This window comes from Pongo abelii, chromosome 2 (genome assembly GCF_028885655.2).
Source record: "Pongo abelii isolate AG06213 chromosome 2, NHGRI_mPonAbe1-v2.0_pri, whole genome shotgun sequence".
Classification (NCBI taxonomy): domain Eukaryota; kingdom Metazoa; phylum Chordata; class Mammalia; order Primates; family Hominidae; genus Pongo; species Pongo abelii.
Genome location: NC_085928.1, coordinates 68,194,349 through 68,221,868, shown reverse-complemented (window position 1 = coordinate 68,221,868; position 27,520 = coordinate 68,194,349). Strand labels below are relative to the sequence as shown.

The window sequence follows — 27,520 nt, the reverse complement described above, 5'->3', positions numbered from 1 at the left end:
GTGCCCCTGGCTTCTTCTTGGGCTTTTGTTCTCACGAGCATGAGGCTCCTGATCCTATCAGCAACACCCTGGCTTCAGCCCTGGCTACCTGGAAGTTCTTTTGTTCTGAGGACTCTCTGTACAACTGGCTGGCATGGAGCAGCCCTGGGAACGTGGGGAAAGGATGGCTACAACGCGTGCGTGCATCTGGCCCAACCCAAGGAAGCTTCCACTGAAACAAGTCACAAGGGGAGACGTCAGGCCAGGACAGCCTGGGCCAAACAGCACAGAATCTTGCTTCCTCCAGGAAGCCTCTCTGGACTAAGGGGAAAAAAGGGTAACAGAGGCCCCCACCCACCTTGCCTCTGGGCCCCACGACACTCCTTGCTTGTGCCCTATAATGTGCCTGATCACTTTCTCTTCACAGAGAAACAGGAAGAAAACACTTATTGTTTCCTGCTGATCAACTTGTCCTTCCTCCAGCATCCTTGGAGAAGGAGCACTTTCCACATGAGCAAGTTTCCCAGCTACTGCAATCTTCCCCCTTCGCGTGCCCATGTGTGTTTTATCTTAAATATTTCTGCTGTAAGGAACACACCCCTGAATATATTTTTCAGTTTTATGTGAATTGATATTTTGCTAATCACAGCAACTCCTGTTTGACAAATAGCAGAACATCTATGCTGCAAACATATTATTTAGTCAACCTAGCAACTTCCTTCGCTTCCCAGCCTTTTGCTTTTAAAAATACAGTTTAAGCAGGCGCGGTGGCTCATGCCCGTGATCCCGGCTACTTGCTTGGTGCTGGTGTCAGTGTGTGAATATAGATTGTAGGCTCTCAGTTCAAGCAATGTGGGAACCACTCATATTTGGGATGGGGAAGCTTAGTTAACTTTCCCAGATCCATGAGATGACTGGGGAGGAAAAAAATGGAGAGCTGGCAATAAAGGGGGTCCAGCACTGACCCCCCACCTCTCTGGGCATCCCAGCCAAGCCGGGGTGATGGACTCAGGTCTCTGTGCCACTTCCCACCTTCCCAGGGGAAGACTCAGGAGCAGGTGTTATCTCAGAATGAAAGCCGAGTGACTGATGAAAGGGAGTAGGGGCTCCCCAGAGGTTCTCAGACCACCCAGGAAGGACATTACTTCTCTAGGGAAACAAAGACAGGACGTGACCTAGGAAGAAAACCTCTTTCTCTCACGCTTTGAAGATCATTTTGGGAACGATCTTCCTGGCATTTCCCTATCTAACAACAGCCAGTTGCACGCTTACCTGTTTTGTGGCCTTCCTGCCTGTAACCACCTTGAAAGCTAAGTCCCTGGCTTCCCGTGTTTCCGGAGTCTAGCACATAGTTGTGCTGAGAAAGAGCTCAGCTTCAAACTTACAGGCTCTTTATGTAAGACAATAACCCTACAGTCTTGGATTGGAGTTTAAGATGCCAGTGGGCATCTCCTGGAAGCTCAGATATCAGTGATTTTTAGAAGGATGTCAGACTTTTAGAGAATGATGTAAAATATTCTTCGAGTCTATTTGGGAACCTAAATGTCATGAAAGAACTGGTGGTCTGTCCAGAATCAGCTTCAAATCATTATGATGGGGCTATGGGTTGAACTATGTCCTCCCAAAAAGACAGGTTGAAGTCCTAACCCCTCATACCCCAGAATGTGAGGTACAGACGGGCGTTTATAGAGGGTGTTTACAGAGGCGATCAAGTTAAAATGAGGCCATTAGAATGGGCCCTAATCTGGAATGATTTGGTGTCCTTACGAAAAGGGGAACTTTGGACACAGAGGCACTCACTTGAGGAAGACGATGTGAAGGCAGGGGACTAGAGTGCTACTTCTCTACTCCAAGGAGCTCCGAAGATGGCCGGTGAACCACTGGAAGCTGGGAGAGAGGCCGGGAAAGAGTCAGCCTCACCATCCTCAGAAGGAACCAAGCCCTCTGACACCTTGATCTTGGACTCCTAGTCTCCAGAACGCGAGACAACACATTTCTGTTAGTTTGTGGTCATGTGTCACGGCAGCCCTAACAAACTAATACAGATGACAGACTCTTTTCCCAGTCCTCAGGTGGCTGAGAGAGACTGACACAGTCCCAGCAAAGGCGCCTGGGGTCCTCACCATTTGAGGCTATTGTTCCCACTGGGGACCACCAAAAGAACAAAACTCACTGAGCAGTTGTCAATATTCCAGGCCCTAAGCTGGGCATATCCTATTTTCTCTTCCATTGAATCCTTCCAACATCCTCAAAAAGGAGGGCTCCCATTTTAAAGAATATAAAACTGAGGTGGCAAGCACTTAAGTGAAACTTGTCCAGGACTGCACAGCCGGGACCTGCACCTGGCAGAGGGGAGACGACCTGCAGCAGTAGTGTTCCACCGCACCACGCCCCCTCCCTAAGTGAGGCCTAGTGCGATGGCCCCCTGGCTCTGACGAGTGGTTACCAGAGGTTTGCGGCGTGTGTTGATGCAACCTTTGTCCCCTTCCCTGAATTTTAGACTGGGGCAGTCTGGCCACAGACGGGGCTCATGTTTTTTTCCTTCATTCTCTCATTGAAGAGAACAGGATTGCAGGGAAAAGTTCAAACTCCCCAAAAGGATAAGCTGTTTAAGAATCCTCAAGTCCTTTTAAAGCCCTCCTTTGCGCCCATTTCCACCTTTTACAAAGCACTTTCTCGAGCATGGGGCTCCCATCTCCCAGCAAGGCCCCTCAGATGGGAATTATTGCCCACATTTTAAGGAGGGATGAGTCAGTTGCTTTGTAAACTGGTGTTGATTACAACTGCCTAATACGTTGCTGACATGGAAATTCTGCCGATTGAACTTATTAATAAGGAAAAATGCCTGTCATTTTTAGTTAGAAAGGGTTTCTGCTGGGGAGGATTTAGTTGTTCTGGCACAGTCCTGGGGTAAAACATTTTCCATAAACGTTTTCTGACTCCACAACTTCCCTCAGTTGGTTTTCCTCTCTGGATGTTCCTGCTGGCAAAGAGAGTGACAAGATTCCTTGATTCCCTTATTGAGGCAGTGACTCGAGCTGCTTTGTAGTTGGAACGTCTTGGCAGTTGCAGGAGGGGCAGGCTCTGGGAGGACCTTTCGCTCTGGCTCCAGAGAGAACAGGTCAGCCCTCAGGTTGAGGGTCTGCTGGCACACATTCCCTCTTCTCGGGCTCAGCCCAGGCCTGCCCCAAAAGTAGTGCTGCTGAATGTCCCATCGACAGTGAGCCAGTGGCTCTGACCCCAGACTTGGAAACGTAGACAGTGCCGGGTCAGAGTGCTGGTTCTCAGCAGAAGCTACTTCTTCCACCTGCACTTCATTTTACTGAAAATCTGAACTCCAGAGCCATACTACCTGGGTTCAAATCCCAACTCGGGTGGGATTAACACTGAACACTCTGCTTCAGATTCTTCCTTTGTACAATGGGGATAAGAATGGTCATGCCTGTCTTATGGGGCTGTTGTGAGCACTAAATGATTAATAATTTTAAAGCATTTAAAACAGGCCCTGGCACAAAGCAAGCCCTGTATTAAGTGATTGCTATGGTGATTTTTGTGACTATTGTTGTTACTATGAATTCATTCAACCAACATGGGTTGTATGTGTGGAGAGAGATGCTACTTCCTGGCAATCCAGGCGTTGGACTTAACCACTCTGGGCCTTGCTTTCCTCTTCTGTGAAATGAGGATAACAAAATTGTACATGACACAGGCTGGTGGTGAGGACAAGGGGCTCATCGCAATGCCTGGCAGGCAGTGAGTACTTAGGGACTCCTAGGCACTGAGATGATTATTAACATTGGTGTGACTGTGATTCCTACTGGCCATCAGGTCAGGCCCTCCATCGCTGCCCCCTTGGAGAAACTTAGAATCACCTTGGACAGACCCACTTCTGAGGCTAGAAGCTCATTACTTAGGGTCTGGGTGGCCCTCATGTCCTCCCTGGATTCTCCCCGCCCCACACCCCTGGCACCCCCAACCTAGAACTGTGATCTGGCCCTTCCTGATGTGCCCCTCACCCCCCCATCCTCTGCTGGCTTTGGAGGGATGTTTCTTAAACATTGATCGGACCACTGGAAACCCCCAATAACTTCAACACTGCACATAGATTGTAATTCAAACTCCTCACAGGGGCCCTCTGCTCACATTACCACTTTATCTTGGGCCCTCTTCATCCCTCCCCAGTCCCACTGAGGCCAGGGGTCTGTTTGTCCCATTCATAAAGGCACATGAGAGGTGAATTAAAGTATAACAATGACTGCACATAGAGGGTGCTCAATAAACACTTGTAACCAAATAAACAGGTAGCTAAGCCCTGGCTTTGAGCATCCTTTAGAGAGAAGATGATGCATCTTTGTTATTATATAATAAAACAGGTTGAATTCCATGGTGAAAATTCCACTACCTGGTTTCCACCGATGGGCATGGGAAGCCTTTGTCAACCCATCTCAGGAGGAGGAGAGGAGTGATGTCACCACCTCTCCCTGAGGATGGCTTGTGGATGGCTCTCCTCAACCTCCTTCCCCACCTACGCCTGTCAAAAGCTTCTGGGTTTAGATGCTCAAGTTTCTGTTCTGTATTATGGATCATTTAATATTCAAGAGATGGCATTAAATAAATATGTGAGCAATTATGTAATGTGTTTGGAAACAATCTGGTTCGTCCCAAAGTGCTTGGGCAAGAAACCAAACTTTAGCAAAGCAAGAGGTCTGGGTGGTGTCTGAAGGCTGAACAGGGAGGCAAGTGGCCCATCTGCTTGTTTGCTCCCTCCCTGAGTTACGTCTGTGGTTACTCATCTTCAGGCAGGCACAAAGGCAGTAGGAAGCCAGTGATGCTGGCTTGCACAGTTAGAAGCTCAGGGTTGCAGGCTGGCTGCAAAGTTTCTTCTCTCTGGGCATCAGTTTTCTCATTTGTGAAAAGGGCTAATGGCGGCTACTGGGAAGGTCAGATGAGATGACGACTCTAAGCTCTGGCCCCGAGGACAAGCTTGTGCAACATAAGTTGTGTCTGATGCCGAAAGATGAGCAGTGAGAGCTCTGATCTCTTACATGTTGGGTCCATGGGGCATGCACTCCAAGATTTGTATATCACCCTAATGTAAGGTTGGCCAAGCAAGGCAAATAGCAGAGGCCCCAAGAAAGGGCTTCAGGAGCACAGAGGAAGACATGGTTGCTTTCAGCAAGGAGCCAAAGAAATTTCACAGAGCTGCTGTATATGCTGGCTCTGGAAGGTTGAGTGGTGTTCTGGCCTCAGAGAGATGGCTGCCCCATTTAATTAACATGCATCAGGCACCTAGAAGGTCTATTCATTTGATAAGTATTTAATGAGCACCTACTATGTTCCAGCTACTCTGCTAAGCACTTTACATGAATCATCTGCAAAATACCATTTTATAGATGAGGGATCTGAGACTCAGCGGGGCTGTCCCAGTTGCAGAACTAGTATTTGAACCTGGGACTGAGTCCAGCTGCCAAGCTCTCAATAACCAATAAACATACTACTGCCACCCAGCTGGCCGGTCCTGTCCTCTCTGTCAAGCACTTAGCACATGTCCCAGTAAGCCCACCTGACTACCCCACCTCCAAGGCTTCATGTGCAGGCTGGGGCATGGCCCAGAGGGTAGAAGAATGAAGCAGAACCAGGTGAGGTGGCTAGCTTTTCATTCAGGCACCGGTCTATCCTCCCAGGGCAGAGGCAGTGTCAGATCCGCCTGGGCTCCCCAGTGCCAGTGCTGGGACAGACCCTGGATTGACAACCATCCACCATGTGATGTGATGGGGCCTTCCTCCTCCACAGTCTACACCATGCTCCCAATTCAAATGCCATAGGGCTTCCAGGGAATTTCCCCAAACCGGCCCAATGTTGCATAAATAATACACATGTCCCCAATAGGATGACAGAGAGAAGAGAGCAGCTTTTAAACACTGGGTTCCTGCTCAGTTGACCCTCCATTGGCAACCCCCACCCCTAGCAGCTCTCTTCCCAGGCTGATACCCCCCAGTCAAGCCCCCGTCTCCAACTCACCCCTCTACGTCTTCTGGTTAAATGAGAGGTGTCAGGGTTTGGAAACTGGGGCCCATGTCTTGCTGGCTCTAGGGACTGGGTGACGAAGTTCAGCTCTGGAAAAGGGGAAAGATGGCATTAGTTAGGGGTGGGTGACATGACAGGGACCCAGGTCAGAAAGGAGAAGGGAAGGTAACCGTGGTGTGGAGTGTCCCCGATGTGCTGGCTCTAGGCTAGGGATAGGTTTGACAAGGACCTAGCCCTTGCCTTCCGCATTCAGACCAGCCTGGGTGGGCTTTGCCCCTCCTGGGCCCATAGACCATTTCAGGGGTGCAAGTCCACCTGCTGGCAGGGGTCTCCCTGTCTGAGACTGGGAAGGTTGAGTGGCGGGCCCCAGAGAGAGGGCTGCCCCTTTAATTAACATGCATCGGGCATCTAGCCGTTCTATTCATTTGATAAATATTTCATGAGCACCTACTACATTCCAGCTACTCTGCTAAGCACTTTACATAAATTATCTTTGCTGGATCTTCATAAGATGCCACCATTGTCCCCATTTTACAGATGGCCTGTGTGTGGCCTGTGAGGGCAGAGGGGGTATGAAAGAGTGGTCACAGGTGTGTGCCCTGGAGAGACAGAGATACTTTCTTGGGCAAGTGACTTAAATTTCCTGAGCCTCCTTTTCCTCATCTGGAGGATAGAGATCATAATACCTATTTTTCAGGAGTTTTGTGAGGGGTAACTAAAATATAATACGCATAAGTGCCATGGGTCTTAGAAACGCCCAATAAACAGCAGCAGCAGAAGGCACTGGATGCTACAAGGCTCCTTATCAGCTTCCTTCTCTCTCTCCCTCTCTCAATCCATTTATTCATTTATTCATTTACTTTTTTATTTTATTTTATTTATTTATTTTTTTTTCTGAGATGGAGTTTCACTCTGTCATCCAGGCTGGAGTGCAATGGCGTGATCTCAGCTCACTGCAACCTCTGCCTCCCGGGTTCAAGCGATTCTCCTGCCTCAGCCTCCCAAGGGGCCAGGATTATAGGCACATGCTGCCATGCCTGGCTAACTTTTTTGTATTTTAGTAGAGATGGGGTTTCACCGTGTTGCCAGGCTGGTCTCCAACTCCTGAGTTTAGGTGATCCACCTGCCTGGGCCTCCCAGAGTGCTAGGATTACAGGCATGAGCCACCGCACACAGCCCTATTTGTAACTTTTTATTTTAAATAGTTATTGATTCAAAGGAAATTGCAAAGAAATGTACAGAGAGATCACATGCACCTCCCTCCAGACTTCCCCAAGGTTAACTTGCACTACTGCAGCATGTCATAAAAACCAGTCATGTGACATCATACAATCTACAGAGCTTACATGCAGCAGTTTGATGTGTGTGTGTGTAGCTCTATGAAACGTTACCTGTAGTTTTGTGTCACCACCACCACTACAATCAAGATGTAGAACTGTTCCATCCATACAAGTCTTCCTTGGGCTACCCCGTTATAGTCATGCCCCTCATCTCTAACCCCTGACAACCTCTAGCCTGTTCTCCATCTCTCTAATATTGTTCTTTCAATGATGTTATATAAATGGAGTCATGCGGTATGTAACCTTTTGGGACTGGCTTTTTTCATTCAGCAGAATTCCCTGGAGATTCCTCTAGGTGGTTGTGTGTAACAAGAGTTCGCTCCTTTTTATTGTTGGGTAGTATTCCACGCGTGGATGCATTACAGGTTGTTTAACTATCAATCAGTGAAAGGACATCTGTGTTACTCCTAGTTGTGGGGTATTATAAACATTTATGTAGGGTTTTTTGTGTGAACAAATGTTTTCATTTGTTTGGAATAAATGCCCAAGAGTGCAATTGTTGGGTTGTATGGCAGTTGATTTTTCTTTTTTCTTTTTTTTTTTTTTAAGAAACTGTCAAACTGTTTTCCGGTATGGTAAATGACTGTAGCATTTTACATTCCCACCAGCAATGTACAAGTGGATCCAGTTTCTCTGCATCTTCATCAACATTTGGTGTTGTCACTATTTTCTATTTTAGCCATTCTGATAGGTGTGTAATAATATCTAATTGAGGTTTTATTTTGCATTTCCCTAATGACTAATGATGTTGCATATCTTTTCACATGCTTATTTGTCATCTATATATACTCTTTGTTGAGATATCTTTTGACCATTTTTAAATTGGATTTTTAAATTGCTGAGTTTTGAGACTTTTTTGTATATGTTAGATACCAGTACCTCATCAGGTTTTGTGGTTTGCAAATATTTTCTTCTAGTCCATAGCTTAGCTTTTTATCCTTGTCACAGGATTTTTTTTGTCTTTTTATCCTTGTCACAGGATTTTTTTGCCTGTTTTATGGATTTGCTCTCCTCCTCCTCTTCTTCTGCTTCTCTTCCTCTTCTTCTTCTTCTTTCTTCTTCCTCTTCCTGTCTTTCTTCCTCTCCTTCCTCCTTCCTCCTCCCTCCTCCTCCTCTTTCTCTTTCTCCTTCTTCTTTTCCTTCTCCTCCTCCTCCTTCTTTCTTCCTTCTTCTTCCTCTTTTTGAGAAAGGGTCTCACTCTGTCACCCAGGCTGGAGTGCAGTGGCATGGTCATAGCTCACTGCAGCCTTGAACTCCCAGGCTCAAGCAAACCTCCTGCCTCAGCCTCCTGAATAGCTGGGGCTACAAGTGTGCACCACTATGCCCAGCTAATTTTATTTATTTTTAGTAGTGACAAGGTCTCACTAAGTTGCCCAGGCTGGTCTTGAACTCCTGGGCTGAAGCAATCCTCACACTTGGGCCTCCCAAAGTGTTGGGATTACAGGCCTGAGCCATCGCACCCAGCCTCTTACTTTTTATCTACAAGTTTTATAGTTTTACATGTTACATTGAAGTCCATGGTCCATTATGAGTTAATTTTTATATGTGGTGTGAGACTTAGGTTGAAGTTATTATTATTTTCATTATTTTTTCCTATGGATGTCCAATTGCTCTAGCACCATTTATTGAAAAGGTTATCATTTTTACTCCACTGAATTGCTTTTGTACCTTTGTTAAAAATAGGTTGGGCATATTTGTGTGGGTTTCTTTCTGGGTCATCTACTCAGTCCATTGATCTATGTGTCACATCTCTGTCAATACTACTGTCATGATTTCTATATAATAAATCTTGAAATCAGATAAACTGATTCTTCATTCTTTTTCAAAATTGTTTTAGATATTCTAAATTCTTTGCTTTTCCTTATAAATTTTATAATCTTTTCTGCATCTATACCGATTTTTCTAAGATTTTGATAGAAATTGCAGAGAACAGACATCTTTGCTATGTTAAGTCTTCCAATCCATGAACACAAGTCTCTTCATTTATTTAGGCTTTTAAAACTTCTTTCATCTGTGTTTAATAATTTTCATCATACAAATCCTATAGATTTGTTAAATTTATACCTATTTCATTTTTTTGAGTGATTGTAAATGGCATTGTATTTAAAATTTCGGTGTCCACGTATCCATTGCTAGTGTATGAAAATACATTTTTTTGGTATGCTTAGCTTGTATCCTGTAACTTTCCTGAACTCACTTATTACTTCTAGGAGGTTTGTGTTTTTAGATTCCTTGGGATTTTTATGTAGACAATCAAGTCATCTGCAAACAGGGAGAGTTTTATTTCTTCCTTTGAATTAGTATATGCTTTCTTGTCTTTTGCACTAGCTATTGCTTTCAGCACTATGTTCAATATAATGATGAGAGCTGGCATCCTTGTCTTGTTCCCAATCTCAGGGGAAAGCATTCCCTGAGATTGTATGTTATACAATCTCAGGGGAAAGTATAACATAGTTTTTAAAAATGCTCTTTATCAAGGTGAGGGAGTTTCTCTCTATTCCTACTTTTTCTGTGTTTTATCACGAATGGGTGTTGAATTTGCTTTTCCTACATTGATGGACACCATCATGTGATTTTCTTCTTTAGCCTATTAATATGGTGGATTATATTAATTGGTATTCAAATGTTAAGACAACCATGCATCCCTTGAATAAAACCCACTTGGTCATGATGCGTAATTCTTTTCACACAGTGTTAAATTCTGTTTGTTAATGTTTTGTTAAAGATTTTCACATGTATACACATGATGGATGTTAGTCTGTAGTTTTGTTTGTGTTGTCTTTGTCTGGTTTTGATATTATGATAATAGTAGCTTCTTAAAATATATTGGAATTGTTTCTTCCTCTTCTATTTACTGGAAGACATTGTATAGAATTGGTGTTAATTTTTTAAACACTCGGTAAAATTCTGCAGTGAAACTACCTGGTCCTGACAGATTCACAGCCGAATTCTACCAGAGGTACAAAGAGGAGCTGGTACCATTCCTTCTGAAAATATTCCAATCAATAGAAAAAGAGGGAATCCTCCCTAACTCATTTTATGAGGCCAGCATCAACCTGATACCAAAGCCTGACAGAGATACAACAAAAAAAGAGAATTTTAGACCAATATCCCTGATGAACATCAATGCAAAAATCCTCAATAAAATACTGGCAAACTGAATCCAGCAGCACATCAAAAAGCTTATCCACCATGATCAAGTTGGCTTCATCCCTGGGATGCAAGGCTGGTTCAACATATGCAAATCAATAAACGTAATCCAGCATATTAACAGAACCAAAGACAAAAACCACTTGACTATCTCAATAGATGCAGAAAAGGCCTTTGACAAAATTCAACAGCGCTTCATGTTAAAACTCTCAATAAACTAGGTATTGATGGGACGTATCTCAAAATAATAAGAGCTATTTATGACCAACCCACAGCCAATATCATACTGAATGGGCAAAAACTGGAAGCATTCCTTTTGAAAACTGGCACAAGACAGGGATGCCCTCTCTCACCACTCCTATTCAACATAGTGTTGGAAGTTCTGGCCAGGGCGATCAGGCAGGAGAAAGAAATAAAGGGTATTCAATTAGGAAAAGAGGAAGTCAAATTGTCCCTGTTTGCAGATGAGATGACTGTATATTTAGAAAACCCCATCGTCTCAGCCCAAAATCTTCTTAAGCTAATAAGCAACTTCAGCAAAATCTCAGGATACAAAATCAATGTGCAAAATCACAAGCATTCCTATACACCAATAACAGACAGAGAGCCAAATCATGAGTGAACTCCCATTCACAATTGCTTCAAAGAGAATAAAATACCTAGAAATCCAACATACAAGGGATGTGAAGGACCTCTTCAAGGAGAACTACAAACCACTGCTCAATGAAATAAAAGAGGACACAAACAAATGGAAGAACATTCCATGCTCATGGATAGGAAGCATCAATGTCGTGAAAATGGCCATACTGCCCAAGGTAATTTATAGATTCAATACTATCCCCATCAAGCTACCAATGACTTTCTTCACAGAATTGGAAAAAACTGCTTTAAAGTTCATATGGAACCAAAAAAGAGCCCACATTTCTAAGACAATCCTAAGCAAAAAGAACAAAGCTGGAGACATCATGCTACCTGACTTCAAACTATACTACAAGGCTACAGTAACCAAAACAGCATGGTACCAAAACAGAGATACAGACCAATGGAACCAAACAGAGCCCTCAGAAATAATACCACAGATCTACAACCATCTGATCTTTGACAAACCTGACAACAACAAGAAATGGGGAAAGGATCCCCTATTTAATAAATAATGCTGGGAAAACTGGCTAGCCATATGTAGAAAGCTGAAACTGGATCCCTTCCTTATACCTTATACAAAAATTAATTCAAGTTGGATTAAATACTTAAATGTTAGACCTAAAAACCATAAAAACCCTAGAAGAAAACCTAGGCAATACCATTCAGGACATAGGCATGGGCAAGGACTTCATGACTAAAACACCAAAAGCAATAGCAACAAAAGCCAAAATAGACAAATGGGATCTAATTAAACTAAAGAGCTTCTGCACAGCAAAAGAAACTACCATCAGAGTGAACAGGCAACCTACAGAATGGGAGAAAATTTTTGCAATCTACCCATCTGAAAAAGGGCTAATATCCAGAATCTACAAAGAACTTAAACAAATTTACAAGAAAAAATCAAACAACCCCATCAAATAGTGGGTGAAGGATATGAACAGACATTTCTCAAAAGAAGACATTTATGCACCCAACAGACACATGAAAAAATGCTCATCATCACTGGCCATCAGAGAAATGCAGATCAAAACCACAATGAGATACCATCTCACACCAGTTAGAATGGCGATCATTAAAAAGTCAGGAAACAACAGGTGCTGGAGAGGATGTGGAGAAATAGGAACACTTTTACACTGTTGGTGGGACTGTAAACTAGTTCAACCATCGTGGAAGACTGTGTGGTGATTCCTCAAGGATCCAGAACTAGAAATACCATTTGATCCAGTGATCTCATTACTGGGTATATACCCAAAGGATTATAAATCATGCTACTATAAAGACACATGCACACATATGTTTATTGCAGCAGTATTCACAATATCAAAGACTTAGAACCAACCCAAATGTCCATCAATGATAGACTGGATTAAGAAAATGTGGCACATATACACCATGGAATACTATGCAGCCATAAAAAAGGATGAGTTAATATCCTTTGAAGGGACATGGATGAAGCTGGAAACCATCATTCCGAGCAAACTGTTTCAAGGACAGAAAACCAAACATTGCATGTTCTCACTCATAGGTGGGAATTGAACAATGAGAACACTTGGGCACAGGGTGGAGAACATCACACACTGGGGCCTGTAGTGGGGTGGGGGGGAGGGGGGAGGGATAGCATTGGGAGAAATATCTACTGTTAATGACGAGTTAATGGGTGCAGCACAGCAACATGGTACCTGTATACATATGTAACAAACTTTCACGTTGTGCACATGTACCCTAGAACTTAAAATATAATTAAAAAAAAAAAAAAGAAACTACCTGGTCCTGGGGATTTCTTTTTAGGACATTTAAAAATTACAAATTCAATTTCCTTAGTAATTATAGGGATATTAAATTATCTGTTTCATATTGGGTGAATTGTGGTAGTTCATGTTTTTTGAGGAATTGGTCCATTTCTACTAGGTTGTAAAATTTATATGTGCAGATTTTTTCATAGTATTCCTTATTGTATTGATGTCTGTGGGGTCTGTAGTGTTATTCTTTGTTTCATTCTCAATTTTGGTCATGTGTGTCTTCTCTTTCTGTCTTGTTCTCTCTTTTTGGTTAGTTTTGCTAGAATTTTTCAATGTTATTGATCTTTTCAAAGAAATATCTCTGTGTTTCATTGGTTTTCTCTATCATTTTTTGGTTTTCAACTTTATTGATTTCTACTCTTAACTTTATTATTTCCTTTCTTCTGTTTGGTTTGGGTTTATTTTGCTCTTCCTTTTCTGGCTTCTCAAAGTAGGAGCTTAGATTGTTGATTTCAGAATTCTTTATTTGCTAGTTATGCATGATGCTATAAATTTCCCTCATAGCAATGCTTTAGCTGGTTCCACAAATCTTGATAGGTTCTATTTTAATTGTCATTCAATTTGATATGTTTTTAAAATTTACATTTAGACTTTCTCTTTGGCCATAGATTATTTAGATATGCATTATTTAGTTTCTAAGCGATTGGATATTTTCCAAATATCTTTCTGTTATTGACTTCTGGTTTGATTCCACCGTGGCCAGAAAAAATACTCTCCATGATTTCAATTCTTCTAATTTTGCTAATGTTTGTTTTACGATCCAGGATATGGTCTACCTTAGCATATGTTCTGTGGGCGCTTGAAAACAGCATGTATTCTGTTGCTGTTAAGGGGAGCATTCTACACATGTTGATGAGTTTTTGTTGGCTCATGGTGTTGTTAAGTTCTTCCGTATTCCTGCTGATATCCTGCCTAGTTGCTGTATCAATTTTTGGGAGATGAGTGTTGAAGTCTCCAATTGTAATTGTGGTCACTCCTATCAGTTTTTGCCTTATTTTACAGGTCTATTGTTTGGTGTATACATATTTAGGATTGCTATGTCTTCCTGACTGACCCTTTTATCATTATATTATAATAATATCCTTCTCTATCTCTAGTAATTTACTTTGCTCTGAAGTTGACTTTATCCGATATTAATATAGCCACTCCCACTTTCTTTTGATTAATGTTTGCATGTGATTTTTTCTATCCTTTTACTTTTAGCTTGCTTGTATTATTACATTTGAAGTGAGTCTCTTGTAGCTAGCATGTAGTCAGTCATGTTTTTCAATCCACTCTGCCAATCTTTGTCTTTGAATTGGTGTATTTGGGCCATTGATATTTAATGTAATAATTGATATATTAAGGTTTAAGTCTGTCATTTTATATTTTGTTTTCTGTTTGTTCTTTCTGTATATATTTAGAACCACATCAGACTGTGTTACAATTTTTGCTTCAGTTGTCAAACATAATTTAGAAAACTCAAGAAGAGAAGGAAAGTTTACTGCATTTACCCATATTTTTGCTTATCATGTTCTTCCTTCCTTCCTGATGTCCCAAGAATTCTTTTTAAAAAATTGTCTCCTTTCTGTTTGGAGAACTATAGCCATTCTTTTAGGATAGGTCTTCTGGCAAAAAATTATCTTAGTTTTCCTTCATCTGAGAATGTCTTGATTTCTCCTTCATTTTTGAAAAATATTTTTGCTGGATATAGGACTCTGGGTTGATAGTTCTGTTCTTTCAGCATTTGAGAAAGGTGCCACTTCCTCGTGACTGTAATGGTTGCTGAAGAGAAATCTGCTGTCATTCAAAATTTTTACCCCCATAGGTGAGATGTTCTTTCTCACTGCTTTCAAGATTTTTGTTTTGTTTTTAGTTTTTAGAAATTTATTTTTTGTCTTGATATGGATTTCCTTGGGTTTATCCTCTTTGGAATTTGCTCAGCTTCCTGAATCAGTAGGGTTGGTTTGTGTGTTTTTACCAAATTTGGGATGTTTTTGGCCATTATTTCTTCAGGTACTTTTTCAGCCCCATCCTCTTTTTCTCACCTCCTTCCAGTAGTCCAATGACACGAGTGTTAAATCTTTGGTTATAGTCCCACAGGTCTGCAAGGCTCTGTTCATTGTGTTTTCCAGCCTACTTTCTCTTTGTTATTTTGATTAGGTAGGTAATTTCTATTGTTCTATATTTCAGTTCAATGATTCCTTCCTCTGTCCCTTCTGGTCTGCTACTGATTCCTGGAAGGCCCCTGGCTTAAGTCAGAACATAAAATTTAAAAAACTTGATGAATGCGCTTAATAGCAGACTGCTTTTAAACCTGAACTTGGACTTCCAACCTCCAGAATTGTGAGAAAATAAATTACTGTTGTTTAAGCCACCCAGTCTGTGGTACTTTGTTATGGCAGTCTGAGCTTGAATACACTGAGCTGGTTGAGTTTGGGAGTGTAGTGTCAAAGAAAAGTATCTACAATTATCTGAAAAGGCTATTAAAATACTCCTTTTTCCAAAAATATGTCTATGTAAGGCTGGATTTTCTTCATATACATCAATTAAAACATCAATCATATCATAATAGATTGAGTGCAGATGTGGATAGGAATTCAACTACCTTCAAGTAAATCGTTAAAGAGATTTGCAAAAATATGAAACAACTTTAATCTTCTGACTAATTGTTCTTGTTTTGGAAAATATAGTTATTTTTCATAAACTATGTTACTTATGTACCACAATAGATTTATTATTGTTATTTTTAAATGAATTAAGAAATAGTATTAAAATCAGTTTTAATTTCTAGTATTGTAAATTTGGAGAGATATAACCTACACAATCAACACTCTTTGAGTGTTCTTTATAATTTTTTTTTTTTGAGACAGAGTCTCACTCTGTTACCCAGGCTGGAGTGCAATGGTGTGATCTCAGCTCACTGCAACCTCCACCTCCCGGGTTCGAGAAATTCTCCTGCCTCAGCCTCCTGGGTACCTGGGACTACAGGCACACACCATCATGCCCGTCTAATTTTTGTATTTTTAGCAGAGATGGGGTTTCACCACGTTGGCCAGGCTGGTCTCTAACTTCTGACCTCAGGTGATCCTCTTGCCTCGGCCTCCCAAAGTGTTAGGATTATAGGCGTAAACCACCACACCCAGCTCTGTTCTTCATGATTTTTAAGAACATAATGAGTCTTCAGACAAGAAGTTCGAGAATTGCTGATTTAGGTCAGCATTTCTCAAACCTCAGTCAATCAAATATGACTGCCATCATGGTCACTATCTCTCCTATCATTGAGCTCATGAGTGTTTTCCCTAATCTGCTTGATTTAAGGTTAAACAATTTTCTTAAAGGGAAAATTTTATCATTACTATCGGTGCAAAACCAGTGCCACTCACCACAAATAGGAGATGAGCACAACAACGAATTACAAAGAAAACAACAGAACATCCTTATGTCTGATAGATCCTATCACCTGCCTAGGGGCCTAGGCCAAAAGTCTGGTCTCTCATCAAACAGAGTTTAACAAATATTTGTGGGGAAGGTCATTAAAAATAGACTACTTCCAGCAGAACCTTTTGCCTTGATGGACCTGGAAGACTGAAAGAGAACTGGAAATGGACTAGTTTTCCCATCAGGTGATGAGCTCTTTTTAATAACACCTAGTATCCTCTTAGATACCCTGGAAGTGGACACTCCACACTTTGGGAGGCTCAGATTTTAATGGCACCAAGATGAAGAGGTGTGTGGATCAGGCTTCCTTCACAAACGATGCTTCTGCCTCTTTGAAGGGGTGCACAGAAGAGGGCTCCACCTGTGCTCAAGAGCCCCAGATCACTGACCTTGGCAGCTAAGCCTGAGTTAAGTGCTCTGCAGCTCAGCCAAGCCCACAGATGATGCTCCTGACAGTCTTCCTCCAAAATAAAATCAGCTCATGTCCTGCAGACACTTCACTTCAAGCTATATTTGCTCAACTCTTGTTTCTGCCCGCCCCTTCCAGAATTTGTTTTTCCTCCTGTGTTCCTTTACTAGGAAAATGGCACCATGGCTGAGAATGTCTCCAGCAGTATTGTTTGAAAGAACCAAACCCTGGAAACAACCATATGCCCAACAGCCAGAGAATGAACCAATAAACTGTAATATCGTCATGCTAGGGAATATTGCACAGCTACAAAAATGCATAAACTACACTTGCAGGAACCACAGGGATGAGTCTGAGAAACAATGTTTCCCAGTAGAAGAAAGTCTGAAAGAAGCGAGTCTCAGAAGATTACATACTGTATGATGCCATTTTAAAGGACCAAGACAAAAGTGAAACTAAATAATATGCGTTGTAAGCATACACACACGAAAGAAAACCATTTTTAGGCCACGTGCAGTGGCTCACGCCTGTAATCCCAGCACTTTGGGAGGCCAAGGCAGATGGATCACCTGAGGTCAGGAGTCCGAGACCAGCCTGGCCAACATGGTGAAACTCCGTCTCTACAAAAATACAAAAATTAGCCGGGCATGATGGTGGGTGCCTGTAATCCCAGTTACTTGGGAGGCTGCAGCGAAAGAATCGCTTGAACCCAGGAGGTGGAGGTTACAGTGAGCTGAGATCATGCCTTTGTACTCCAGCCTGGCTGACAGAGCAAGAATCCATCTCAAAAAAAAAAAAAAAAAAAAAAAAATTAAATACATAAAAAATAAAAACAAAATAAAACAAAATTTAAAAACCCAACCATTTTAAGAAAAGCAAAGAAATGGTGTTTCCTCTGGGATTGGACAGAAATTTGCAAAATTGGAATATGCAATAATTGGGAATGCAGACATCATTTGATCATAAAGATGTTCATCATGGTGTTCTCTTATTGTTAGTGGTGGTTTTTTTAAAATCATGGCAACAATTTGGACACAATCTAAATGTCAAGTCCTAGGGGATTAGTTAAGTACATTACTGAGGAGTCATAGGATAGAATATTAGGCATCTATCAAAAAATATGTTTTCAAGCAATTTTTATGACCTAGGGAAATATCTTAACAACCTCAAATAAAAAATGCAGAGTAGAGAACTGAAATGATATAGGGTCTCAATTTACATGATTCCAACAAGAAAATTACTATGGTTATGGTATGGAAAAAAGATATAAGGGGAAAGATATAGTATTCCCCAAATGTCAATGTTGGTGGGGTTAGGATGTTTGATTCTTAAACAAAATGTCTTCATTTTCCCCATTTTCTATAGTAAACGTGCATGGAATAAACCATGTTAGTACGCACACAGGCACATGCATGCCGGAGGCCAGTTGTGCACGCAGCAGGCTCTCTGTGTGCCAGTCTCTCTTCCACACCCATTTCTCAGCCTCCCCAACTGCCCCCTGGAGCTGGGATTCTGCCCAATAAGACCCCATCTGCCTGACTCCAGCAGGAGGCAAGACAGGGAGGTAGCAGGCTGAGAACCCTCTCCCCATATCCACTTCCTTCCCACCTTCAGCCTCCCCTACAAATGATGCCTGTGTGTCCCCCTCACCCACCTTAGCCAGACACCTTTCCTTTGGGCCCACCCTGCCCAGCCCCTCTGTCCAGGGTTACCTACTCAGAACAGAGAAAGGGGCCCGTTCCCAGGACTTTGCCTGGTCCCGCCCCAGCTGCCAACCTCTCCACCCCGCTGGGGCCACTCAGACCCTACATGGGGTGTAAAGGGGCTGCACCTTGGACAGCTCCATTCCAGACCCTGACTTGGGCCTGCCAGGAACTCCTCCCTTCTGAGGTCCCTGCCTTCCTATGGCTTCCTCTTCTCAGAGCTATAAATTAGCTCCCAAAGTCCCACCACCATGTATTCATCTTCCTCTGAGAGGCCACTAGCCTATCAAATTGATGAGGTACAACCTATTGATCTTGCAGCCTCCACTTTACAATGGGGAGACTGAGGCTCTTAGAGGAAGACCTCGTATCTGAGAACACACAGCTAATGGAGACAAAGCCAGGATTTGAGCCCAGGCGGTGGGTCTTCCAAAGCCAATAGATTAATGCTGTCCCATCCTCCAGACCCTCCGCTGCCATCAGTGAGCACTGAGCATTTGCGCAATGTCCTCTCTAAGTCAAAAATAGACCCCAAGGCTCAGTTCTGCTGTGCCATCTGCCACACACCAACTCAGAGGCAAAAATGTTGACTTGCTGCAGAGACGAACACTCCAGCAGCCGGGAACTGAGCAGTGAGAGGCCCCTGTGCCCTCCGAGACTTTCCTGGCTGGGGCGGGTCAATTGTATCGGTCTGGGGAGAGGAGAGCAGCTCGGGTCAAGGGCGGGGGCAAAGAGGCAAGCGGGTACAGCTCACAGCAGATGTAGGAAATAGCAGTGGGCTGGGACTCAGCAGCTCTGGCTGGGGCCCAGAACTGACTGCCACTGAGGCTGTGTGGCCTCAGGCAAGTCCTCTCTCCTCTTTAGGCCTCAGTTTCCCTGCTACAAGGGATTGGAACATGAGTCCTTTCAGGCCTGGTAAAGTCATATTCTATGGCAGTAAGACACGGGGCTGTCTTCACATTCCTGCCCTTTAGGATTTGACCACAGGCAACAGGGAGAAAGGATTCTTAGAGAGAGGAAGTCGCTGGCCCACGGTCACACCTTTCCTAACAACAGCAACAACAGTAATGAATATGGTCATATCTCCTGCTCCATAAGATATAGGTGGCTTACATTTCCCAAAGCACTCTTATGCCCATTATTCCACTCACTGTACTCATTTCACAGATGAGAAAACAGGCCCAGAGAGGGAGAGAGAGTTGCCTAAAGCCACACAGCTGGTCCGTGGCAGGGAAGACAGATCCTTGTTCTCATGCATTTGTTCCATGAAAGTTCTGAATATTAGTCCTCAGGGAGGCTGCAGGCATGGACTTTCCAAGTCCCTGTCTAGGGAAACTGAGGTCCCTTGTAAGGCAAAATCATCTTATGCCAAAGTGGAAGGGAATCTCCCCAGGAAATTTCTCACTTTAGACATTTGCTGAACATGTTTCCTATGCTACAAAAATACTCACAGGGCATCCCAGCTGGACCATTTTCCCAACACCCTCCACATGTGTGACACCCCTTTCCATGGCATTTGGGAGGAGCACTGGGTAAGGAGTCTGGGCACTGCCTCTGTCATTTCTTATTCATCTTCTGTCCACCTGGTGGGGTCACAAACATTGGAGGGCTGGTCAAGCTCATGGCTGTGTCCCAGCACCTGACACTCAGCAGGACCACATCACTGTTTGTAGACTGGTGATGAGGTTCTAAGAAGCAGAGCCCAAAGGCATCTGTTTGTATCACACAGAGAGTGCTAGGAAAAGCCCCTGAAGGCTGCCACTCATAAGGGGCTTAATCTGTGCCAAAGACCATTCTCCAAGCTATATAGAAACGAACCCACTCAATCGTCATAGCAACACTAAGAGCTGGTGCAGAGATGCTGTTATTTCCTTGTCCACAATCCCACAGATCTAACCACCGTGGGGCAAGCTGGTTTGATATCACACACAGAATCTGCCTGAGCATGTTCTTTGGTGAGCACATGCAACTCACCAACCCCAGCAGCTCTCAGCCAATGATTGATGAGTGTTGGGAGTTGGTGTATAGATAGTGTATAGGTATCCCAGCTCCCTTCCCTCTCAGCTGGGAAAACCATGAGCTGTGGGTTCTATACTAGCTCCCAGATCCAGGGGCCCACAGTAATAATTAACTTGCTTGATAACACCTCATTCCCTTTCCTGTCTCACTTCCCTACTCCCCTACCAGCATTCTTATGCCTCACAAATAAATTACTTGCACTTGAATCCTCATCTTATGATCTGCTTCTGGAAGAACCCAGTCTAAGGGAGGAAGGCACCAATATTATTCCCATTTTAGTGGGAAGAAAGCCAATGCTTAGAGAAGAGAAAATGACTTTCCCAGGGTAACACGGAAAGCTCATATTTGAACCCAGGCTTGTTTAACCTCAGAGGTTTTGTTTTAGTCATTACATATGCCAGGAGGATGGAACTAAGAGTGAGACTGAGCATCTAATGAGATAAATGACCAGGTCCATTAATTTATTCAAAGACTTTTTATTGAAATCAATTACTTGTCAATCCTCAAACTAAGTGTTGAGGGTACACTGATTAAATGCACTGGCTCTGGGATTGTGGGGATCAGGTTAAAACCATGTGTCAGCTGTGTGACATGGGTGAGTGACTCAACCTCTCCTATGAATCATGATTTGTTGTCTGTCAAATGGAGGTGCCTGAGCCATGTGGCTTCCTCCCCTGAGTTCTAGCATCACTAGGTAAGGTCAGATGCCCCCTCCTCAGTGGGCCCCTTCCCTGTGCTGGCTTTTGTTCACCACCCTGTGCTGTACTGTTCACTTTTCTATCTTCCCTGGACTCTGAGAGCTCCGTGCAGGCAGAGTCTTTGTCATCTCTGTCTCAGCACAGGGCCTGGCAAGGAGCACAGGGCAGGGGTTTGAGATGGTTGAGAAAAAGAAAGAAAATGTGCCTACCACACAGGTTCCTGGGAGAGCAAACAAGCTCATGCATATAAATAAGTGCTCAATGTGTGTTATCTGTAAGACGATGGAGACACCGGTGCTGAACACAAGTGAGAGGCAGCAGCAATACTAGCATGTCCTATCACTTAGGCCAGCCAGTGGTGAAATAAATCTGAATTGCAGAGAAGTTTAAAGTTTGCATTTTCCATACTTTTTATTCCTTTCTCTCTCCTTCCCTACCTCCCTCTCTCCTTTTTACTTCCTTTTTTCTTTTCTTTCTTTTTCTCAACCATCTCAAACCCCTGCCCTGTGCTCCTTGCCAGGCCCTGTGCTGGGACAGACATGACAAAGACTCTGCCTGCAGGGAGCTCTTGAAGTCCAGGGAAGATAGAAAAGTGAACAGTACAGCACAGGGTGGTGAACAATGGCCAGCACAGGGAAGGGGCCCACTAAGGGGCCCACTGAGGAGGGGCGTCTGACCTTACCTGGTGATGCTAGAACTCAGGGGAGCCACATGGCTCAGAGAGGTTAAGTCACCTGCTTAAGGCCACATAGCAAGAAAATGGTCTGACTCCAAATCCTATATATTTCTAATATCTTGCTATGGGATCACATTCTGTTAACAGCCCAAGGAAGCAATAATGACAATGACTTGTATCACATGACAGGTCTTGGGAACTTAGCCCAAGGGAGTCTCTTGTGGCTGGCTAGCTACAGAGAATAGAGCCTCTGAAGTTTCAATAGAAAAAGCAAGTGAAGATCTGAGACCAATATGAAAGCAATAAATGTTTACTACAGAGGCTGATAAGACATGTTAATTTTTTTTCTGAAACCTAGAACTGAAGTAAATAGCAATAATGCAACAGAACACTTTCCTGAAGATCAGGACCATATTGGAATGTAGAGAGAGTGTTTTACCTGGCCATGGAATCTTATTGGTTTCTTTTTCTTCAGTCTCCTCAAGATGAACTTAATTAACTATATAATAAATTTTGATTTTTCCCTTTTTTATTTAGCATAGAAATAAACTTGATCCTAATATTATAGACAGTTTTTTTTTCACCCCAGAAAGCACATTTTTTGTCTATGTGATAGTTTTTTAAAAAGGTCTAGTGCCCTCTGAAGTACAGCTGCATCAAACACTTCTCCCTTCCAGCAGGACACATTCTCAATGCTCCAATGAAAGTCAACAGGAGTACAGGTTCTGATGCACAGAAATCCATTTCACGGGAACCCTGTCAAGACTTAATGTATCCCTCCAGGATCCCAGGCTGCCTGGGCACCAGCTTCACACACTCCTCTGATTATAGCAAGGATCAATGTCACCCCGGTCTATGGAACAAGTTGCAGAAGAGTTTTAAATAGTAGGAAATCCATGCTGGGTGAGGTCATGGTGAAAGCGAAGGGGAAACATTCACAGTTGTTCTGGGAGAGACGGAAGCTGTTATGCACAGTCGCCAAGGCCTGGCTGCAAAGTAAACCCTCCGATCAGGCAGGTTGCTGGCAGGATACGGCCCGGCCTACTGTTCCTGTGGCTGAATGGTACAGTCTGGTTTTGCCTGACTTGGATCAGGCAAGTTTGAGGCTCAGACAGCACTGAGGCAGGTGGGAATGTGTGTGGAGACCTTCTGCTCCCTCTGCTCTCATTTATGTCTCTTTCTGGCCTGGGCGAATGTTTTACGAAGGGGACTCCAGCCAGAGACAGCAGGGCATACCAAGTCACTCAAATAACTACACGTATTTTCTACTGCCCCTTTCTCCCAACACATAGCCTCCTGGAGCTCAGCTCCTATTCTTAAGGAGCTCTTGGGACAGTTAGAGTACCTGATGGAGGAGCGATTAGTGAATTCAGTGGGGGAAAAATGAGAGGCACAGCCTGCAGTGAAGCAGGTAGTATGGCTTTAGGACCTGGCAAGGCAGTGGTGAATGGACGTGCCAATTATCAAGCCCACCATGGGCACAGATGGGGCCAAAGGGGCCAAGCTTAACATCTCAGATGTGGATCTGTGATCACCGTCACTGCTACTTGCAAAATACAATCCTTAATACAGTTCCTTCCTCTGTAATACCTCACTAACACACATGCATATTCCACAGACCTGCTTTGGCAATTCGAAGTTTTGTATAAAGAAATATTTTGCTATAAACATATTTCTATTCTAGGCTAACTCAGATTTAGAGGTAGATTTTTCTTTCCTTTTAAGAAATCAAGAGTTCAAACCTTCAGCCCGGCAACTGTACACAATTGCTCACAATTATGTTTCATTCAAACAAGAACACAATGTATCAATCATATTTACCTGTTTTGGTCTGTCTCCAATTCCAAAAGCTACCTTGGTCTGCCAGTAAAGGGGAGTCACATCTGGGAATGTCCTGGCCATGTGACCCCAAGCATGTCTCACTTTCCCCATCTGTTGAAAAGGGGACTCTAGCTTCTTCCTGGGCTGTGGGAAGCAGGACATGAAGTCTAGGCTGGGCCAGCTCCCTAGGGCCCTCAGCAAATGGAAGTTGCGAACATTAACACTGCTTTTGAACAATGCCAAGGTTGCATAAGGAATGTAGCCATGCCTATCGTGGGGCTGGGTTTGGGCTTTCTGTAACACTGATTTTGAACAATGTCAAAAGTTGCATAAGGAACCTCACTGTGCCTATCCTGGGGCCCAGTTTTGACTTTCTAGAGCTCGCCTGCGGCAGCATTTCTGCAGCCGGAGAGGGAACACCCTTCCCACGGCCGCCGCCTCAGTGCCGGTTGGTGACTCATAGCACTGGCGAGGGGCGTGGGCGGGAAACCACATAGGCATCACCATGGCATCTGACAGATTTGCCCCTGTGGAGCTACTCTGTAAAGAAAAGGGGAAGAGGGGGCCCTTCTCCTCCTGCAAGGTGAGTGGGGCACAGAGGGAACAGCTTTCGTCAGCCGAACCCCCTTGCTGCAACGTGGCTGGAAGCCAGCCTTAGAGAAGGTGGCAGCGTCCTGCCTTCTGCCCAAAGTGAGTGCTGGCCTGGCTCCTGGGGTGGGGGAAAAATCCCATCTTGTGGGTGCTGCCCTCCATAGCTCCCTCTCACACAAACAAGTTCAAAGTCTTCTCACATACTTAACATCAGAAAGGCAATCCAGAACCTCCCATTTGTGAGCAACAGCTATGTGCTGGGTTGGCTCCCCCCAGCACTGCTTTTATGTTATTTGCTTCCTTCCATCCTCAGGATGACTTGTTCTTATCTCCTCTTACACATGAAGAAACTGAGGCTAGAAGTTGCCCGAGGCCACAGTGCTGCCCTGAGGCAGAGCTGGTGTTCCAACCAAGATGTGCTCCCTGTGCTCAAAAATGGGTCAGGAAATCTACAAATGGGTGTCTGTGGGCATGTGAGAAGCAGGTGAACTGGAGAACATCCAGGAAGCGCAACTGCTGAGGCCACAGACAGCTCAGGGCAGAAACACTCATTTTAGGCAGCTGTCATTTTCCAAAGGACTTTCTATGTGCTGTCTCACTTACTTTCCATAACAGTTCTATGAAGTGGGAGCTAATATCTCCATTTCGAAGGCAAGGAGGCAGAGATTGAATTGCTCCTCAAGGGCATCCAGCTGCTCTGTCCTCTATGGCCTCCAGCCTCCAGTTCCCCATCTGTGCGATGGGAATATATTAAAATCACACCCTCAGATGATGTCAGGGTTAAATGAGGTAACATAACGGAAATGCTTTAGAAACTGCAAAATGCCACCGGAATTCTATGGAGTATTATTATTTACTAAAATAGCTTAGTGAGGACAACGCAAATAAGTGAGAATTGCAAGGTTCTAGATTCAGACCTAGATTTCTGCAGAGTGCTTAAGTGGCATTCTTTCCTGGACTGGAAGCTCCTGAAAGCAGGGATCACGTCTGGTTTGCCTCAGTTTCCTCAGTGCCCTGTTCCATGCCTGGCACAGAGAGGGACCTTGAAAAAGCTAGGTGAAACTATTCAGGATTAATTCAGACTGGGAAAGAGGGTGGAGGGGAAGAACAATAGCATTGAGGGCTGGAAGTGACCTTTTAGAGGTGGGTGACCAGAAAGTTGATGTTCCAACTCTTGAGAATGAAAACGCCTCTTTTAATAGTCTTGATAAAATAGAACCGTTCTGGGCCAGCAGGGACATACAGTCATACTACTTAAATATTTAGTACCTATTTAGTCTGATCCCCATGTTGTGGGGGAAACTGAGGCCCTCAGAGGATTGCAGAGCTGGGAGGAAACCCAGGACTCCCTGCTCCTCCACAGGCCTGCGCTTGGAAGAGCCACAACAGCAGCTCGGAGTGGGTGGAGCTTGCTTTTAGTGCCTGCAGCTCTCTGGAAGGAACTGGGTGTTATCGAGATAATCCAAAGTTTCTGTTGGGTAAATATCAACACTTCTGGGCCCGTTACTAAGGGCCTGGGTGGTTGCTAAGCGGCCCTATGACCTCATGAGGGGGCCATTGTTTAGCACTCAATAGGCATCCTTGAGTGACATCCCCCAGCTCCCAAATCCCAGGGGCCCCTGGGGTTTTGTGAAAAGAAGCAAGAGATTATAATGAGCAGGAGCAGTCCACAGACCCACGTTTGTTTTCTGGGGGTCTAGTGGGGCGGGAGTGGGGGCTGCAGCTTTTCAGAACAAGGCATAGGAAGGCATGAGTGCCCAGTGAGAGGCCGCCAGCTGCCATTGCTGGCAATAGAAATGCCCCGGGAATAAAGAATTAACCCCATGTACGGCGCTTGACCCTTTGTAACCCACGTGAACACTCATCCTCTCACTTTGTTTTCAAAGCAGCCACACCATTTCACAGAAGAGAAAACTGGGTCCAAAAAGGGGAGACAGCTTGCCCAAGGCCTCCCAGAAATGTCTCAGTTTCCAGGTGTGGAAGGCAGAATAATGGCTGCACAAAGACACCCACATCCAAACCCCCAGAACTTGTGAATATGTCAGCTTATGGCAAAGGGAAATGAGGGTACAGATGGAGTGAAGGTGGCTCACCAGCTGACTTTAAGACACGGGAGATCACCCTGGATGATCTGGGTGGGCCAATGGAATACAAGGACCTTTAAAAGTGGAAAAGGGAGGCAGAAATGTCAGTGTCTATGAATCAAGGAAATAGGCAGCCTCTAGAAGATGGAAAAGACCCAGAGACAGATTCTCCTCCCCCGCAGCCTCCAGAAGGAATGTGGCTCTGCCTCGATTTCAGCCCGGTAGACTTGTGTCAGACTTCTGACTACAGAACTGTCAGCTGATTGATTTTAAATCCCCTGGTCTATGGTTTTTTGTTACAGCAGCAATAGTAAGCTAATACACCACACTTAGAAATCTGCAATGCCTAAGCCAGAAGCAAGGCCTTGAAGATCACATTTAGCTTTTTGGAGTTCAGAAAACAGAAGGCCCAGGGGAATAAAATGATTTACTCAAGGTCCCAAAGCAAGTAACACAAACAGTGACAGGCACCTCTGGGTGTGGGTCAGACCTTGTTGAGACCACATGCCAGGGAGTTGGAACTTCTAGGCCCCCTTCCCTGCCATTCTCTGCCAGCTGGCCTGATCAGGACCCCAGACCCCAAACCCATCCCCTCTGAACCTTTCTTGGGCACAGGCAGGTCAGAGGCCTATTACATGACAGGTAGGAGGGTACTCTCCTCCTTTTCGCCCCTGCCAAGCACAGGCAGCCCAAAGCCTATGGCCTCAGTGCCTTTCTTTGAAAATGGAAATAGCACCTTCCACATCCAACAGCAAGGATAAAATGTGAGCACAGAGTAGGTGCTCAATGCCTGCTCTTAGATTTCTCTCAGCCAGGCCCAGGCCCTGCTCTGTGTTTCACAGCAACTGGCTGTTTCCTCTCAGCCTTCTTTGGAATCTGAGGGCTTCATTCCCAGAAGGGCATTATCTCTGCCCAGCACACAGGAGTACAATGATTGCCTGTTGAATGGACCACAGGATTAACACCTATGATGCTTCTCTCTCCTCCCCTTCACCTAGAAAACTCCTATGTATATGTCAAGGTCCAGAGCAAATGCTGCCTCCTCTGGGAAGCCTTCCCTGACCTCCCTGTGCAAGGTCACATTCATCTCTTTGTGCTGGGCTTCTGGCTTCCTTGTGGCACCTTGATGTTGGTGCTAAGGGCTCCAGCCATGGTGGCCAAC

At 44.2% G+C, this 27,520-nt stretch overlaps 1 protein-coding gene across 9 annotated transcripts in view; it reads right to left on the bottom strand.

The window, feature by feature from the left end:
• ATP2B2 (ATPase plasma membrane Ca2+ transporting 2) overlaps window positions 1-27,520 on the bottom strand; it is a 390,731-nt gene that overhangs the window by 208,702 nt on the left and 154,509 nt on the right. For 5 of the 9 annotated variants that reach the window (XM_063721890.1, XM_063721891.1, XM_054551730.2 and 2 more), the window contains one exon: window positions 6,001-6,095. The exons of 1 other annotated variant lie outside the window; for it this stretch is intronic. The gene's annotated coding sequence lies outside the window, so the exon portion shown is untranslated. Of the gene's footprint in view, window positions 1-1,779; window positions 1,946-6,000; window positions 6,097-27,520 lie in introns of those variants that run through there. 3 more of the 9 variants (XM_063721889.1, XM_063721888.1, XM_063721893.1) reach the window with 3 other exon arrangements.